At 37.6% G+C, this 3611-nt stretch overlaps 1 long non-coding RNA gene across 1 annotated transcript in view; it reads left to right on the top strand.

Annotated features, from left to right (window-relative positions):
• The first annotated feature begins 2825 nt into the window (after nucleotides 1–2825).
• The window catches only part of LOC112247093, a 1733-nt gene continuing 947 nt past the window's right edge, over nucleotides 2826–3611 (top strand). The window contains exons 1-2 of the long non-coding RNA XR_002953013.2: nucleotides 2826–3031; nucleotides 3171–3445. This is a non-coding gene — a long non-coding RNA (uncharacterized LOC112247093). The remainder of the gene's footprint in view (nucleotides 3032–3170; nucleotides 3446–3611) is intronic.

The raw sequence follows: 3611 nt of genomic DNA, 5'->3' as shown, positions 1-3611 counted from the left end.
TCTTAAAATAAAGTGGTGATCCTAACTGACCTAAAACAGGGATTTTTTTTACTTGGTTTGAATGTCAGAAATGGTGAAAATCCTAGTTTAAATGTATTTGGATAAGGTGTATGTAAACTTCTGACTTCAACTGTATCTGTGTTTTTGCATATGAATTGATTGATTAATATTAAGCTACACAAAGATAAGTATCATAAATGTCTCTAAACTTATCCAATCAGCTAGTTAGATTTATTGCACCCATCGCAGAAATGGTTGTTCCGTTTTAAATGGTTTAGGTAGTCTCCTTTTCCAGATTTCATTCCAAATGCAGGTTGCAGATGATCACAAATTCCAACTGTTGGATATCCCAACTCTGGCTGAAAAGGAATTACACATCAACTTTGCCAGCTAGCATAATGTGACTTGCAGGCCTGATCTGGCCTGTCATTTGTAAACCAGGATTTTCCTAACACCACTCTGGTAGGGTAAAAACTAGGCCATGAAAGTAAGGTCTTATGATATATGTAATATATTGTCATAAAATACAATTTTTAATGATAACATTCACCTAGGTAATCATTTGGTGAAAGCCACGGGTCTTTAAAAGGAAAGCATTCAACAACCATGTCTATGTCATTAACAAATACAGTCATGGGTGGTAAACTCTACAATTCACTCAAAGAAAAGGTACCATGTGAAATAAGGAAATGAGGCTTTACACCATATAATGTTAAAACGACACCCAAAATCACTTACTGTAACCGTTTTGCATAACATTAATAGGAGTTAACTCTAGATTAACACTAGTTTTGAATTTAAATAACGCTGTGAGTTTAAATAACGCCACAGTTTTAAATTTGATGTCTAATGCAGCTTTTTACACTGTGAAGTGTTACAATAACACTCTAAATGTATAACACTACAATCAGAGTGCTTTATACACTGTAGAGTGGGACCATATGTTATCTAAGGTAGTGGTGAAACACTGACAAAGTTACTGTGCAGAGAAAATGTTGCAGTTTTAAAGCATGTTTTCTGCAGTTCTACACATTTTGCCATGGGGCAGAGAGAAAATGTTGCAGTTTTAAAGCATGTTTTCTGCAGTTCTACACATTTTGCCATGGGGCAGAGAGAAAATGTTGCAATTTTAAAGCATGTTTTCTGCAGTTCTACACATTTTGCCATGGGGCAGAGAGAAAATGTTGCAGTTTTAAAGCATGTTTTCTGCAGTTCTACACATTTTGCCATGGGGCAGAGAGAAAATGTTGCAATTTTAAAGCATGTTTTCTGCAGTTCTACACATTTTGCCATGGGGCGGAGAGAAAATGTTGCAATTTAAATCAAATTTCATGCAATTCTACTTTTGCCATGGGGCGGAGAGAAAAATGTATCCAGTTTTACAGCACATTTTCTTCAACTCTACCCCTTTTGCCATGTGATGGAGATAATTGTTTTCAGTTTTAAAGTACATTTCCTGCATTTCTATACATTTTGCCATTACTTATGCAATGTTAATGATATCTGAGTGAGAGTGACTAACACAATCAATGGGGACTCCATGGAGGTCAGGGCCCCTGGGCACATGCCCTGTGTACCCTGTCGGTAGTATGCCTAGATTACTACTAAGTTTAGATAGATTGGTAAATTAGTCTAGCAAGCTTAAAATTGTTAGCTGACATGGCTAATTGAGTGACTGCCAGTGATGACATAAGAGAAATATTGCTGATAAAGAACCAAAAATCGAACTTGCACCTTCAGTATTCTACTATTCTAACTCTCAATAGTAAGTTGAGACCCCGACTTATGTTGCTTATGCCTGGAGCTGGCCCTGGTGATAGGTATGAACCAAGTAATCAACATTTATTGCAGGACGAGTTGTCACAGGCCTACAACCTAAATAGCCCATACTGCCATACCTGCCCAATGCCCAGGCTCATGACCCAGCCACAGTCAGTCCTTAGTCAGTGCTTAGCTTTTATGTAAAGATAGACCGCTTACTCTTTTATTGAAGAGCTATAACACAAAATGGCTTGGTTATTGACTGTCTGTTGTGGTTAGTAGATTGTGTGCCAGTAATAATCTATTATTAATGAACGCCTACATTTTGGTCCCTGTCCAGTGTCCAGACGTTCCTGAGTCCCAGTGGTGCATTAGTTTAATATAGTAAACTTAAACTGAAACTAAAATGAGAACTAATCATGAAAAAACGAATTAGTAAACTGAAATAAAATGATTAACAAATAAACCCATTTGAAAAATGAAAACTATTGTGGAATTATTATCTTTGACTCCAAAACTAAGCTTTTGTGAAGTTTTCAAGCAAATGAATTTGGTGGGAATAAATGTGACCAGTAAATGGATGTGTTTCAAATAGGCCTAGCTTGTACATCACTAACACAAGCTATCCCTAACTAACATGCAAACAATTGTCTAGGTAGCTAACTTGGTTCTTCTTACATACACTTCTAAAGTTACAGTTTTTCTCAATTGCTTAATCACAAAACATGTTCCTATCGCACAAAAACACAAGTCATTCCCAAAAACACACACGTTTCCCTTTCACCGTAAACACTATTCACCTGTTTCCACACGTTTCAATATTCAAAACTCTTTCTGCAAAACCTTACACAAGTAGCCAAATAAATTATTCCACTATATATTCCTTCACCAAACACATGCTCTCAGTATAATTAACTCAAGTCATTACAACCTAAACTCAAAGAGCACACCTTTCTCCAGGTGCAAACACTAAGCCTATAAATGGTTAACACACCCATCAGAATGACAGGATCAATAAATAGGGCCTAGGCGTGTCCGTGTGCTTTGGAACAATGGATCCTAACAATGCCCAAGTTGCAAGACAAGAGAGAGGAAGAGGACGACGACAACAACAACAACGACAAGTAATCTCAGATGAAATCCGTGCCACCCTAGTTTATCATGTGCTCATACATGGGAGGACTATGAGAGAACCTGGACAGCTAGTGCAACCCAACCTAAGCCGTTACATGGTTGCATCCATTGTCCGTACTTTCAGAAGGGAAAACGGGTAATTTGTCTTTTTGCTACTGTGATACATGTAATGTTGTTGTTCATATAGACTGAATCTCCACTTTGTTCTCAGTGTAGTTTTTAACCACAGTAATGGCTGATCATAGGTCAGTAATGGTCAAATTTAATTTTTACAGGACTGAGAGGTATTGGAGGTAGGCGGAGACTTCTCACAGCTGAGCAGGAGACTGCCCTGGAGAATATGGTGATTGTCAATAATGCCATCTGTTTGAGGGAAATTCAAACCCAAATAGTTGAAAACCTGGTAGTTTTCCAAGGAATTGACAGTGTCAGCATTTCCACCATTGACCGGATCGTTCAGAAGACCCAAATAAGGACAAAGCAGCTGTACTGTGTGCCTTTTGAAAGGAATTCAAACAGAGTTAAGGAGCAACAATTCCAGTATGTGCAGGTAATTGCTATACTGTACAGAATTTTTACAATATGTAGACTATGGCCCATCTCTCCAGCATATCAATACAGAATTGTATAGTAATATGTTACAGTAACTGCAGTACACAATCTTTCATTCCAGTACAGTAGTACACTACAGTACTGTATTTGCAGTACAGTAAAAA

This window comes from Oncorhynchus tshawytscha, linkage group LG03 (genome assembly GCF_018296145.1).
Source record: "Oncorhynchus tshawytscha isolate Ot180627B linkage group LG03, Otsh_v2.0, whole genome shotgun sequence".
NCBI classification, from domain to species: domain Eukaryota; kingdom Metazoa; phylum Chordata; class Actinopteri; order Salmoniformes; family Salmonidae; genus Oncorhynchus; species Oncorhynchus tshawytscha.
Note: the sequence above shows the minus strand (reverse complement) of the source record. Positions and strands in the feature narration are given on the sequence as shown.